This window comes from Diceros bicornis, chromosome 32, assembly GCF_020826845.1.
Source record: "Diceros bicornis minor isolate mBicDic1 chromosome 32, mDicBic1.mat.cur, whole genome shotgun sequence".
Classification (NCBI taxonomy): domain Eukaryota; kingdom Metazoa; phylum Chordata; class Mammalia; order Perissodactyla; family Rhinocerotidae; genus Diceros; species Diceros bicornis.
Window position 1 is genome coordinate 17,109,381 of NC_080771.1, and position 15,557 is coordinate 17,124,937.

The following is a 15,557-nucleotide window of genomic DNA, read 5'->3' on the forward strand; positions in this document are numbered from 1 at the left end:
TTCCTGCTTTTCCTAAATGTGCTACAACAAGCATGCATTACTTACATAATGCAAACATTAAAATAATATAGGACAAGGAAATATTCTGGTGCTATTATAGATATCAAATATCTTGGCACCCACCTGTCATTTTCAAGTAGAATCCTGGTGTACTGACTGAGAAACACCAGGCAAGAAGCTCCCTTCTCAGAAAGAGATTTTATATTGCTTGTTCCCAGCAGGTCCTATTGCATTTATAACAGCATCACAGAACTAAATAAAGCAGCATGGGTCAGGAGGGGTGGGGTGGTCATTGTGACAAATGATCCAATCTGGTTGAAGGTAGTAGCAACAAAGAAAAGCCATTAGGTTTGGTGATTGGAAGGGTATTGGCAGCATGTGCCAAAGGCGGTGGGATAGCAGGTCCAGAGCCAGACCGCGGGGTGTGAAATGAGACAGAGAGACGAGGAAAATGTCAGCAGGTATGTGCCACTTTCAATCAATAGGAGAGTGATAGCATGTCAGTGGAAGCGTGCCCAAGTTTATATGAAGGTTGCCCATTGTGATTCAACAATCATTTTGAATTTCTCAACCACATTCATACGCATTTGACAGGAGGTAGAAATTGGTGTCAGTCATTCTAAAGAAAGGGCTAAGACTGAGCCATTTTGGATTGCCATCTTAATACTTTGCTAATTTCTAGAATGGGGTGAATATTTTATCCTATCAATGGCCTCATCTTAGAAATGGGGCTGTCAGTGCAACAGGAGATTTGGTATGGATTAACTACTGATTTGAGTCCTTGTGAACTAAACATTCTTGTTGCATGTAGCTTTCCAAGAAAAAATACTGCAGGAAAAGTGATTGCCATTAGCTCAGCCTGCCCTGGGAGACTTTAATGAAGAGAAGGAACCTGGGGAGAAAATAGCACTTTTCAGATAAACCTGGATACCTCATTTCCACTGGGTTGCCCATCCTAACTTGTCTAAACCGGATGCATTTTTCTCCTGAGCCCAGCAAGGTTTGCCATTCTGCCTTCCTTTCTTTAAGTGGCCGCCTCCAATTTAATATACTTATTGGCATTCTCAAGTGAACCTTCAACAGAACTGAGCCATTTAAAGGTTTGCCCTCATCTCGTTATAAATTAGTTTTGAATATCTCTCAGTATGCACAACATTCCTCAGCTACCCAAGTTAGAACTCTTTATTAGACTAGGAAGAATTTGCGTTTTAATTAGTTTTACCTCTGGTGTACAAAGCCCACTGAGATTACTACACTTAGTAAAATTTAATTAACTTGACAAAAGATCCTAATTGTTTTCATGCCACTGGTCCTTCACAGGGCTAAAAATAATGCCCTCCAAATTAAGCGGCCACCACAAAGCTTCATCCTGACTGCCCTATGTTGAAAAAAAAATCTAAATTATAATTCATGGGAAGTTTTTGTTTGTCAGACACCAGGATTTGGGTGCATAAGCAGAGATTTATAGACCCCTTAGGCAGAGCTATCTAGGGGTGGGGATGAGTGGGAAGAGGGCAGGGAAAAGACGACTCCCCCATTCCAACTCAACTTCATTCTTGTGGAAAGCTTTGTGAAAATGAGATGAGGAACATATTGATTTGTTCAACTACTCAAAGACTCAAGCAGACGTAATATATCATGTGAATTACTAACGAAGGTTTATAAGTCAAAAATGCTGAATGAATAAATATTCATTCATTTACCATTCATTTACTCCTTTAATGTGTATTTCCCAGGTACCTTTGGTGTCAGGTGTTCATTATGGAAGTATCTGATCTTTAAGACCCCTAGGGCTTTGCAATGTCATTCCCAGTGCACAACTTTCCTATTCCTCTGCCCATTCTGACTACCACTATATGGCCTTCAAGACCAGGAGCATTTTTTGGTTATTCCTTTATGTTCCTAAAACATTTTGTCTTCCTAATGTTCTAATACTACTAGTATTCTAATAATACTAACTGCATTAGAAGGAAGTATCGTGACATGGTATGTTACTGCTACTGGCTTTTGTGTGTTTCTGACACTATAGCAAAAGCTAGTTTAAGCTGGTCACCGTTTGACCTTGTACAAGCAAACCTTTGTGTTTCAGTCTTCTCTTCTGAATGAAAACATGATAATAGCCTTTCCATGGTAGAAGTTCTGAAAGATTAAATGAGGGAGTAACATAAAAAGAAATGGATAAAGTTTAGCAGAGAATTGATGCTCGGTACTATATTTTGAATGTCACCCCTAAGAGCCAAGTCAGCTCCCGTGACCCCAGTCCCACCAAGTAATTTCCTTACCTCCTTCCATGGGCCACCATATAGTTTGAGAATGCATAGGCCTAGTGACTAAGCCCATCTGATTTACGGTATATTTTTGACTTGAGACTATCATCATCATCATCACTATGATTATTTATGTAATGAATACAATCTATGCCTGTAGCAAAAGCTATGTTCATCAAGGTTGGCTTAAAAAACAAAAACAGTTGATATTGAGGATGGGCTGCAACATTTCAAAAGGTCCTAGTTTCACTCTGTTGCAGAATCAGGCCACTCTACAACGTGCTACAGAACTGTGGAAACTCCCAGAGCTTTACGTTATTTCTCTGTTTCTATCCTGCTACCCCCACCAAATCAACAAGGACTCTGGAGAAGATTTTTACTTCACTGGTCAGCGTGGTGAACTGCCTCAGAGAGTCTTGCCCATTTCTAAAATGGTAGGCTCCTGCTCATCTCATGTTGTGTAACAGCCTCCCACTCTCGACGTCCCTTTTGGAACCTGTCCCTCCTCCGCTTAATGTGGTTCTGCTCTGTCTGCCAATCACAGTATCCCATCCCAGGTCCGGTCACTAGAGTAGCCCAACCCTGTGGCCACAGTGACTGCACAATGATGAGTCTGCCACCAGCCTGGATCGGGTAATGATTAAGTAAGCTCTCCATTTCCTTCAGGCTCAGAGAGTGAAGCTAAGGTAAGCCTGGAGCTGGATACACCTGCACCTCTCTTTTCTAGCTACATAGAAGACGCCTGCCTGTCGGAGGAAAGGCTGAGGGCGACCTGCAAAGAAAATCAAAGCTAAGACTTGGAGAAACGGAAAGGAAGGGGGAGAAGAGACATGGAGGGAAAGAGAAGAGATGACAATATTCCTGAAGTCAAAAGAGACATTTGGCTCCAACCCCAGACTTCCCCATTATGTGAGAAAGTAAATACTGCCCTCCCAGATTAGTTTGAGTCAGATTTCTTCTACTTGCTGCTGAAAGACTTTTTCTCATTCCTTTGTACTTTCAACCGCCTTTATCACGCCTTCTTTCAAATTCCTGACCTTTCTTCAACAATGACATGACCAACTAGAAAGATCGGGCTGCCACCACTGCACAGTTCTATGGGAACGTAGGTCAAATGCTGAGTGCCCGTGAGTGGTGCAGCCCTTCGCCCTGCCTCCAGGACGCGTACATCCTGAGCACACCACACGGGACATTGTTTTAGGTGTTTGCTGCATGCTCGCTGATGAATTCTGATGGGGTCAGCCTTCGAGAATCCCCGCATCTTTCAGTGCCAAGGCCTTTACAGATTCAAAGGACAGCCCGAAATAAATGAAGCCTCTTTCAAACCACTCGGCTCCACAGGTTGGATCTACAGCTCAGAAACGGGCTTCTTCCTTCAGAAGCAGGTAGACCTTCTTGGCAGTTTTCCCTCTACAATGTAAGTATGAATTTTGGACCATATTAATTAAATGGAATGAACTAATTTTTTTTACTCAAATACCGTATATTTTTAAGGTCAACTGTTAGCACAATATTTATGAACTTTGACAAGCACATATTTTAGCACAGGGGGAGAAATGTGTATGTGATTGGTATCCATATCCATATCTATATCCATATCTGTATCTATATCCATGTCTGTATCTCTAACTCTCCTTCTTGTTCTAAACTTCCCAGGGATCGGATCTATAACACTTACGTTATTATAGAAATTAGTTGTCCCCAAGCCTTGTTTATTCTATCCATGGCTACTTTCATTTAACAAACGTTTAATGATCACCTACTATATGCTGACACAGGTGCCAGGAAAACAAAGAGAAGTGCGACAAGTCCCTGCTCTTCATTTATACTGTGCATAGTCTGCCCACTATTTCGTAGTCACATTGTGCACATATACTTTTTCTTCTCTCTTCAGTACCCTCTGTTTCCCCATGTGCATTTGTCCAGATTCTTCCCAAACTTCATAATCTATGAAGTCATCTCTGATATATCCAATGTGGAAATGGTGTTTTCTTTTTTCTTCTAGATTTTCACAGCATATTAGCTACCCCTCTACTTTGATATATAATATATTTGGTCATTTAGTAGTTATTTATGTGCATGCCATCTCTGCAAATCAGTGGTTCTATCATATACATATATACATATATATATAGAAAAATATGTATGTGCATATATGCATATAATATACATAATGTGTGTTTATGTGTGTGTGTGTGTATATCTTAGGTAGTACTGACTACAGGCACTATGCTTAGTACCGAGTCCGACACATTGTAGGTGTTAAAGAAATAAAAGAACATTTAATGACACTACGAATGACTGACTCAAATTCCCCTGGAGCATAGAATCCTTCCCACCGAGAATTGCTCATTATAGAAAGTGATTCTCTGAGATGGTTGTATTTTCCAACAAAAATGCTGAGGTCTCTTTGCCCTGGACAGAATGAATTGCTTCCCTTTGACTCAAGCAGCTGTTTGAGGAGTGACATTACAAGTCCCCATAATGACCACTGAAAAGAATGGTATTGATCTCCGAAATTGGCAGGTACATGTCCTATAGATGGAATATTCATTTAAGAAAATTACAAGGGTCAATAGCTCAAAGGTCATCAAGAGAGATGACAGGTTGTAATTTCAATCTATGGCCTGCCACCAGCTAATGAAAAGGGAAAGTGCCCATTTGTCGCATCTGGGTGATAAATCTTCCATGCGCCTCGTTATTGAACATCAAGCCATGCAAGCTGTCAACAGCTGTGGCCTGGGCATCCTAATCTGAGAAATGGGGCAAGGTTTACTTTGTTTATCAAAAGCCCTGTCCCAAGGGAAAGAAGTGAAAGCAGCATTTGTTAAAAGCACGACACATGCGCCAAACATGGAAAAACACACCTTCACAACTTCTATCAAATCTCATAGTCACGAAAACCTCATGAGGCAAACGATGTCATTTCTGCTTTCTAGATGGAAAAATTGAAGTCCTGAGAGGCAGCAGGGCTCAGCAAGCTCTGATAGATGTAAGGGGAAGTTGGGATCGGAACCAGCATCTAGTTGATCTGGGGCCCATGATCTTACCACGAAGCCATGCGGAGTGAAAACACCTTAGGAGAACGATTGGTGCATAGACTAGGCCCCAGAAAGATCCTCTTGACCCCCAAGTGGATCTACTACTTTCCCTCTGGCTGACATTTGTTCACTCAGCCTCAGTTCCCTCATCTATGATGTGGGAATAAGATGTGTTGGAAAGCTATTTAAACACTGGAGGTTTCTTGAAGCTTCTGCACATCACACTTTCACATGTCGGAACATTTTACTTACACTTTCAGATAGGGGAATATTTTTACTGTAAAGATAAGGATAATGCCACATATTGGAGAGAGAGCTCTTTTTTTATTTTAAATTTTGTTATTCATCTATCTAATTCATTTATGATCCAGTCCATTAACTTTAACACTAGCACTGGGAATACAACCCTTCCTCCATCTCATGGAGACAGCTGAATTAATTTTGGATTCTTGGTTCCCCAAAAATCCATGCTTACAGTGTCCCTTACCTTCCACCCACCGTGAAATACATAGGCAAACAACAGAGAATTCCCCCTGCCCCCTGCCACCAACATCTTTTGAGTTGTCCTAGAGGAAGAATAGCAAAGATTAGATTCAAACAGAGCTACACTCAAACCCCAGATCCTGCTAGAGAAGGTGTGTGAGCTAAAATCATCACATTAATTCACCTTCATGAGGCTCAGTCTCCTCATCTCTAAAATGGGCACGTTATCTGACTTACATTCATTCTAAGTATTAAAAGCGATGTTGTATGTGTAATTCCTGCGTTCTAGCACACAGTAATCACACGGTAAGTAGTCCTTAGGCAGTTCACACTGGTTCTCAGGTGTCAGCATATCTGAGTGTACACAGTAAAAACACCTGGATGATCCATCTTTGGGAGCCATCCAGAATTTATGTTCCTTACAGACACTGACTTTATCTAAACTATCCGCGAGGCAAACAGCAGACCAGAAGAATTATGCATGCAGCTGGCACACACCATTTGGTGTGGGGGAGGTTCTACTGTGTGCTCTCCTGGGCACTGGGAGGTTTTTAGGAAAAAATGGAGGATGGCAGAGGTGCAGAGAAGGGTCATATAAACATGAAAATTGTATTGCAAATCATTCCAGTCTTTTTGTGAATACTGTTGTTTACCTAGACAGCTTTCTAGCACTCTTTTCTCTGGTGAAAAGGATACACCTTCACTCCATTTAGCTGTCACTAACCAAAGCAACTGAAGAACTTACTTTCCTCATAATAATAGTGGAGATGGAATTGATGACAATAACAACAATCCTGCCCATTTATTGTTCTTCTTGGGAATAGACTCAGATGCGAGTTTTATGGTCATTCGCTGACAACATTCCTCTATGGGAAGTACTATTTTCATTCCTATTTCATAGAAAAGAAAACTGAGTCTCAGAGGTTCCTCACATTGCTCAGGGTCACACAGCCGGCAAGTGCCAGTACTGGGGCCAAACTCAGCTCTGTCTTAAATCTGTGATAGTGGACACTGCCAAACTGCGGATTGAGGGTAATAAACCTTAAAAATAAATGAATTCTCCAAAGAAATGGCCAATTAGCACATGACAAGATGTTCAACATCACTAATCATTAGGGAAACGCAAATCTTAACTACAATGAGATACCACTTCACACTCATTAGGACGGCTATTAGCCAAAAATAAAAAAACCAGAAAATAAGTGTTGGCAAAGATATGCAATAATTGGAACCTTTATGCACTGTTCTTGGGAATGTAAAATGGTACAGCAGCCGTGGAAAACAGTGTGGGTTTCTCAAAAAATTAAACACAGAACTACCATATGATCCAGCAATTCTACTTCTGGGTATAGACTCAAAAGAATTGAAAGCAGGGTCTGGAAGAGATATTTGTACACCCACGTTCACAGCAGCGTTATTCACAATAGCGAAAAGGTAGAAGCAACACAAGTGTCCATCGACGAATGAATAGATAAGCAGTATGTGGTATATACATACAATGGAATAGTACTCAGCCTTAAAAAGGAAGTAAATTTTGACCCATGCTACAACATGGATGAACGTTGAGGACATTATTCTAAGTGAAATAAACCAGTCTACAAAAGACAAATACAGTATGATTCCACTTATATAAGGTACCTAGAGTAGTCAAGTTCACAGAAACAGAAAGTAGAATGGTGATTGCCAGGGTCTGGAAAGAGGGGGCATGAGGAGTTACTGTTTATAGATTTCCAGTTTGGGAAGATGAAAAGAGTTCTGGAGATGGACGTGATTATGATTGCACAAAAATGTGAATGTACTTAATGCCACTGAACTTTACACTTAGAAATGGTTAAGATGATAAATTTTGTTATGTATATTTTACCACAGTAAAAACAATTAGAAAAAATACCCAAATGGGATCCGAGACTGAAGAGAGGACACTAGCATAGATGATATTCTTTCTCTGAGCTTCCATGTCCTAGATACTTCCATTGTGATTATTTCACATAATCCTGAGAGAAGGCGTTTTTAGCTCTGATTTAAATTTAGGGGAAAACATGCTGCTCAGAGAGGCCAAGCGACTTGCCAAGGACACACAGGTCTTCATAGGCAGCGCTGGAGGATTTCATCAGATGCCACACCCATGTTTGGGGAAAGGTATTCTGTGTCCTAAGGAGAAACATCTGCATCAGGGGCAGCACCAGTGTAAAGCATGTTGCACATAAAAGAGAAACTAAGTCCAGGAGAGGAGAAAGTTGCTAGAGTTAAAAGGAACATGGGGACATGAGAGAAAAATACTGTCCATCCAGGAGAAGCTGACTGACTAAGGCCATGTTAACTGGAGAGCAGGAGATTGTGTGTGAGCCCGAGCTGAGGGTACAGAGGAAGCTTTTAGTAAGTACTTGTTAAGTAAATGAAAATTAAGTTAATACATAGACAGACAAATTATTGCAGTCAAGGAACGATTCTTGAGATGTCACCGTGCCATGCCAGGTGTTCCATTAAAAGCGGCTTCAGGGGACAAGAAGAGGACCCTCTCTCCCAAGGGGAGGCCAATAGGAAGCCAGCAGCGTCAGATACTGAATCCTAGACAAGGACACAGAGCTGAGACCCTTGTAGGTCAGAACCGTTAGGATTTAGGCAAACGAAACCAATCTCCCTCCCCGAGGGGGTTTTGATGGCACCAAGAGATTGTCTGGGGCTGTAGAACAATAAAAAGGCAGAAGAGAAGAAGTACCTGGGAGATGCATTGGAGGAAGAGAAGAAGGAGCTAACACGTTGAGTCCTGGCTTTGGGCTCGGCTCTGTCCCAAACATGTTGCATGCATTACATCGTTGATTTGTCCCGACATCGTGAGATAGGGTCTGTGTTTTTACACAGGAGGCCACTGGCGCACAGAGAGAGTAAGATCACCCACAAGTGCATGGCTGGGAAGATGGGGACCCAGGCGTCTGACGTCACTGATGTGCTCCCTAGGGCTACAGATTTCTGCTCAGGGCAGGGACACTCTTGCACTCCAGGCCTTGGTCCCAGCAAATTACACTATTTTTAATTCCCTGGGGATTTGGGAACTGACTGGAGACAATAACCAGCCACACTCTGTCCCACTGATAAGATGGGAGGTGGGCGTGAGAGACAGTCAGAGACCTTTGGGTGTGCATTTCTGGGCAGAGAGCCGGGAAGGAGGTGATGCAATGAGAGGCTAATGCTGCCATCGGAGAGGAGAAATGGTCTCTTTATCAGGCCTTGTACTGCAGCTCCTGCCTCCTGGGGCCTCTGCTGAGACATCGTCCTGGGAGCAGAGCAATGCAGAGAAAGGCCTTCTCCTCTCATCTACTCTCTTATTTCTGGATCCTCCACCACTTTTGATCTCTCTGGCCACGATGGGAAGTCCAGCTCCAACTCCAATAAGAACCAGCGAAAGTTATTGCTCATGTTCCTTTCCTGTCTTTGCCCTCTGTGTTAGCCCTCCTGCATTTTTAAGATACTAAAATACTGTATGTCACAGCATTTTCTTTAAATAATAAATTTACGGCAGCAGAATTGGAACAGCCTTCGAAGCACATTTCTGAGATGAACCTTGGCTTGATGTATTACAACATTTAAAGCAGGAATTCCGCACACAAAGGACTCATCAGGACCTGAAATGATTAGATATATATGAAAAAGAGCAGTATGAGAAAGCCAGGCCCCTCTCCGACCTTTGCTTCCCACAGTCAATACTAATCTTGTTCCCTTTTAATGACACCCACATCTTTTGCCTAATGAAAATTTTCCCACTATGAGCTTCTGTTAGAAGAAGAATGCACCAGAATAATGCATATGTCCACATCTACCCTGGGCACACACAGGGTATGTCAGCAAAGCTGAAAGAAAGATAAACCTTTGTTACGACACAAGCTTCTTTTCCAAGAACCTATGCTAGCTATTCCCAATTTGTGTTCATCTCAAGGACAGTATAAACTGTGGCGAGTTGGCATAAAGAATATGATTCTTTGTTCCTGATTTAATAATGTAGGGGAGACATCAGAGGCATATTTCTAACATTCCTTTTAATTTATTTTAATACATTAGTCAGACACAGGGAGGGAGTGACATAATTACCAGACTTTTTAGAGATCATACAGAGTTCAAGGGTTGACACTTCAAAATCAAGGTGGCCCTTCTGAGCAAATTATGGTTTCTTAATTTTGTGCCATTGCATTTTAAGTCACCTTTGAAATTTTATAATAACCTGTAATTGATTGGTTTAGCAAATTGTATCTTAATTGAAAAATATAATGTCTAAAAGCTATTTTAATTAGCCGTTATACAGCCATTTAGCAGCCAAGCTGCTCCAGACACAACGAAAATAAATAAATAAGTGAATAAATAAGGACCTAAATGATTTGCCAGCTCTGTCTGATGGCAACGTTCTATTTCAGAACACAGAGCTGTGAAGCGGGGCTCCAGGAGTAGCTATGGAAAAACTAAAAATGACATCTCTAACATGACTTAAATTTCAGTCCAGGAAAAAGTGGCTGATTTTTCATCCTCATCATCACACCCCATTGAATTTCCTTCCTTCATTTACCCAACTGCTGTTTCAAAAATAAGGTCTTCTAAACAAAGCTTATTTTAGATTTAGAAGCGTGGGTTCTTTCCAAAGAGTTAAAGGATTTTTCCATATTATTTTGGGGAGAAGGTGGTTTGAAAACTTTTAAAAATAATGCTTCAAAGTCTACTTTTTAAAGATTTGATTTCTGGGCCAGCCCCGGTGGCCTGGTGGTTAAGTTCAGCGCATTCCGCCTCAGGGGCCCAGGTTCGGTTCCCAGGCTCAGGCCTAGACTGCTCATCTGTCAGCGGCCATGCTGTGGCGGCGGCTCACATACAAAAAGAGGAAGATTGGCAGCAGATGTTAGCTCAGGGTAAATCTTCCTCAGCAAATAAATAAACAAAAAATAAAAAATTTTTAAAAAACTTGATTTCTTTCAATTTGGGTGATGATTACAGCAGTGTACATATGTGTCAGAAGTCACTTAATTCTACGTTAAAATGTGTGTATTTACTACATGTAAGTTATATCTCAATTAAAAATTGACCAGTATTAGGGAGAAAAAAGTACTGTTTCCCTAGATTCCTGGCCTGCTTGGCTATTTTGATGTGGTATCTACTGATTAAGAGAGCCACTAATTGCAGATGAGGACACAGAAAGGAAAAGGTTTTTTTGCCACTTCGTGTTTAAAAAGATCATTATCATATAATACCTTTGATATTCATGGCTTTCATTTTAAAATGAACCAAACAAAAGTGTCTTAAATTTTTGGAAAACCCTTCCAAGGGTTTCAAGTCAAAGGATGTGAAATTGTACAATTTTAAGTCTCAGGGGAACCAAAAAAAAGAAAGGAAGAGAAAAAAGAGACTGGTGGGGGATAAAGCTGAACCTGTTTACAATGTATTTAACCAGCCAATTACACTGTTAGCCCACAATGACAAATTTCTCTCTGAACACTGCTTAACTGTTCCTTGTTCGTGGCGCTAATTTTCTTCCAATTTGCCACTGTTTCATAAAGTTTTGTCAATCATAAGCATTTTTTTAGAGGATTGAAATGGCAAGTTAATGGTTTACTCTAAAAGATAAAAACACCGGGGAGAAACAGCTGCAGTATTTAAACACTGATGGAGAATGTCGACGGAATGAAGGAGCAAGTGAGCAATTAAAGAGAGGAAATGCTCACGGAATGAAATGCTAATGTGGAGAGTTCTCTAATTTGTAGATCCGTTGAGGATTGTTTAAACTTGTTCCTTTTGATCCATAAAAATCCCGGTGGCCATTTGCATTCCCTCTAAATGTCCCCAAACTGGCATCTGCGAGCTTAGCAAAGTTGAACACAAATGACGTCAAGGCGAATTTGGAATAACGGTGTGTGTGCCATTCCTGTAAATTGTTGACCTCAGGAGCAAAAATGATGTGGGTGTTAAAGATGGTGAATTACAAAGATCAAAGAAAGTAAAAAGTATCTTAGGAGAATTCTAGTCCAGAATTTTCCTGTCTCACACTTTTTTTTTTTTTTTTTTTTAATCTTTGAAATCTGGAGAAGGCTAGAGTAGGCGATGAAAGCTGCGCACCAATATTTAAGTCTCTGCACTAGGAAGCTTGACATATCCGAAACAGATTTGGGGAGAAGGGTGTGTCTGCCACAAAGCATTTGCCAAAAAAAGGCTTTGCCTGCTCTTAACTCTTTTTGTTTATTCTGAATCCCTTAAGTTATCAAGTCTGTTCCTGACAGCGTCATATAAAAGACCTCCTCTGATGCAAGCTGCACATTTTTGTATTAAATGATTTCTCTTAGCTTAACCTATGCAGTATCTCCAAACCTTTCTCATTCTTCCCATCATTTGATTGTGTGTGTGTGTGTGATCTTACTAACAATTTTCTTCTTACTTTTGCTACATTCTACCACCATCTCTTGCTTCACTTCTGGACTAGGATTCGAATTCGACTCAATTCCACTTCCTTTAGCTGTGCTAGATAGAAGGCTCTCCCTTGCTTTGCTTCTATCTTTGTACATCTCTTTGAAGGAACTTTTCTTGGTTTGTTAATCAGAGAATAAAATTGCACAAGGACTAGTTAAGATAAAGTCCATTCACACTTCTTGAGGATTGAAGGGGAGATGGGTCAAAATGAGTAGGTAAGGAAGATAGGCTTAGCAGACAGCTAGGAAAAGTTTCAGTTGGGCAAGACAGCTATAGTGCTGAAAGCTGGTGACTGGGGGCTCCAGGGACCCTCTCATCACAAGTGGGAAGCAAAGGGAGAATGTAGCATCCCTTCCCCAGAGTGCTGGGACATTCAGCTCTGTTGTCTGTGTGGCATAGTAACAGCAAGTCTTATTCTCTGCAATGGGGGTGGGCAGCTAAATGGGAACTCAGGACTATGGGCAGTTTCTGTTGTTTATTCATTTTGAGAAGAAACTTCAAAAGTAAAAGATTATCCGATGAGCAGAAATTTCCCATGGACTACAGACTAGTTAATGAAAAGCTCATATCTGGCACTATAGAGATGGGAAAACTGAGGACAGATGAGTCATAATGTGAGACTTCTATCACACATTACATCATATATGCACACATCTGTTATTAACACAAATGAACAAAACCTTTTCTGAGAATACACTCTATGCCAGTCCCTGTGCTAGGCACTGGGATAAAGTGATAGAAAGACACGACCGCTACCCTCATGGAGTAGAGGAGACAGTCATTAGAAACTAATATAATGGGAGCCTGGGTTTTGTTTTGGCCAATATGGGGAAAGGAATTTATTGATCTTCAAATTTAAATAATATAATTATTTTCCTGATTATGGAAGCCATGTGTGCTCATTCATAAACATGGCATCACACCATGCATTCTGCTCTCTAAACTGCTCATGCCACTCAACAACTTGAAGAGCACATTTTTCAACCTCAGAATAGGCTTCATCATCATTTTTTAAATGGTTGCATGCTACTTCATTGTATGAATGAAGGTCAGAGTTCTCCCGAGGGTTAAAGGTATCAATTTAGGTAAAATGCTTAGTCTGTACCTGAAATATAGTAAACTGCCCATACGCCTTAGGTGTTTTCACTGCTTCCACTGCTCCAGTCTGAGCTGTCATCATCTCTATTATAATTGCCTCCCCCAGACTCGCCTCTTTGTCCAATCAGTCTCTTCTCACTGTAGATAGGCTTAAAATGCTCATAAACACTTTGCATGCGTGAATCCAATCAGTCTTACAACCTTTAGGTGGGTACCATGATTATTGCCGTCTCACAGGTAAGGAGGCTCAGAGAAGTAAGGTAAATCGTCTAAGATCCCTCCACCGGTAGATGGTTCTCTATGGTGGTGTACCAACTAAGAGAAGGGAAAAGTCAAAATTGAGACTAAAAAGGTAGGCAAGAGCATTACAACAGAAAGCACCTTTTGCGTTGCAATATGAAACATGAGTTCAAAGAGCTCAGCTGCAGTACAACAGTGGATGATGAACTCCAAGTAGACAAAATCATCCAAGAGGGGCTACTATGTAAATCAGACAGAATATGGAACGGCTGAGACTCATAACCATGTCACCAAGCCTTGAAATGACCTGACAGCAGTGATAATATCCCCTATTATTTATTGAACATATCAGTCACTGTTAGAGTTGGAGATAGAGTCAAGATTGAATATCAAGATTGCAAAGCTCACTGCTTTTCTGAATCATCCCTACCTGAAGGGGACCACGTTTGTGATTCTGAAACAGGAATGTCCAATGTTGTCTCTTTGATTAGAAATTCCAGCAAGAGAAGAGTAGAAACCAAACTCCTGGTCATTCCTCTTACCCACATTTGAATTTACAGAATTTTTGAAAAAAGGGAGAAAAATCATCTTCCAATGTATTATTTGTTTCAGAACTCTTCAAGAAAGACAAATGCTGATGCAATGCAGTCATATGTATCGGAGTAGCTTGATACGTAGTAAGGGAAAGACTATATATTATGACGAACATCAGCATGCAGAGAAAAATTCCTTTGCCACGTGATAACTTCTGCTTTGATAATACATTAAAACTCAATGAGAAATCTCTAAGGAATGTGGTCTGATGAGTTGAGGTAGAGGAAAGCCCAGCATAAATAGCTATCTGTATATGAGATCACGCACAGAAGAGTTGCTTTCACTAAGACTGAAATGGCTAATCACGAGCCCATCTGACAGCAGGATGGAGTAGACCCTTCATAATGCATGTGTGTGAGTAGGTGTGTCTCAAGGGGACCCCCATGGTAATGTTGTTGATGTCGTTTCTGAGAAGAGTGATACTACTTTATCCTGGAGAGAGCCTGAGTTACAGAAACCCAGTTTTCCCATTTCACCGACACTCGTTATCATCAAGAAATGCCTTCAGGTGTGTGTTTAAAACAACTGGTTAGAGCAGGATGAAAAATGTTTTAATTATTCTAATTTCTTTTATGATGTACACAAGTTGGCAGAAAAGCATTTCATTAATCTGAAATTATTTCCTTAAAAGCACATTCTAAAAAAAAAATCAAAAGGATCATCTTACCCTGATGTGGAATGGTGGACCTTATAATCCTGTTACTCTTCACCCAGTATTGTCTACACCTGACACTGAAGATTATCATTGCTGAGAAGATCCAAAGAGAGAAGTTAAAATTCATTTATAAATTTGTTCATTTGGTAATTTGAATACATCCTTTTGTAACAATTATGCTAAGAGCTGGGGATACAAAGATGACTAAGACCTTGTTCATACTCTCAAGAAGTGGTAAGATCCATAAATCAACAGTTATGATGTCAAGTGATTAGTTCTACAGTGTGTGTGTGTGTGTGTGTGTGTATGTGTGCGCCCATGCACATATCTGATAAAAATGATACAGAGTGTCCTAAAATGCAAAGGAGTCACCGAAGTTTTGGCTAGAATGAACCTAACTTTAGTACATCAAGATAAGAATGCTCAATGGAAATATTTTAGGACAGATAAAAGGAAGGCGTATGTCACAAAACAGTTAGCAATTTTGAGAACATTCTTTGCTCTAAAATATGATGCTTCCTGAAAATAGAAAAAGCTTCACAAAAATAGCACCTACATCTTGAGTTGTTGTAAAGATACAAGGAAGCATGTATAAGACCCAAGCAGAGCGCCTAATGTATAGTGTATGACCAATACGATTTACTTCACCTTGTTGCCCAAGATCCCTCAATCTATTAGGCCATTTGACCACATGGTGAAACTAAGCCTATAGGAGAGGATCTTGATTCACAGAGAGCTAAG